The sequence below is a fragment of the Penaeus monodon genome, chromosome 32 (genome assembly GCF_015228065.2).
Source record: "Penaeus monodon isolate SGIC_2016 chromosome 32, NSTDA_Pmon_1, whole genome shotgun sequence".
NCBI classification, from domain to species: Eukaryota; Metazoa; Arthropoda; class Malacostraca; order Decapoda; family Penaeidae; genus Penaeus; species Penaeus monodon.
Window position 1 is genome coordinate 36781522 of NC_051417.1, and position 324 is coordinate 36781845.

Here is a 324-nt window from a genome sequence, read left to right on the forward strand (position 1 = left end):
GATGATATCGCGTTAATCATATACATTGTCAGTCTTCCTCTTGCCATCGCCCTCTTCTCTCCTTCCTGATCGCTACCCGCCGACCTCGACACAGCAAGGGCATTGAGGCAGCGTCCTTGGGCAAACATTTCCTACAACGCAACACCCACCTACTTTTACCTCGCGCTCCCTTCCTCCGTCGGGATGGGTCTGTCGGTCACAGGATTTGGGCGAACTGTTTTTGTTCTCGGGTCTATTCTCCTGGTTTATTCGCTATCAGTGTTCTGTCTTTTATCCCCTCGTTTATTGCTTCATGCTTTCCCTCTCTTTCTATCTCGCTTTCTC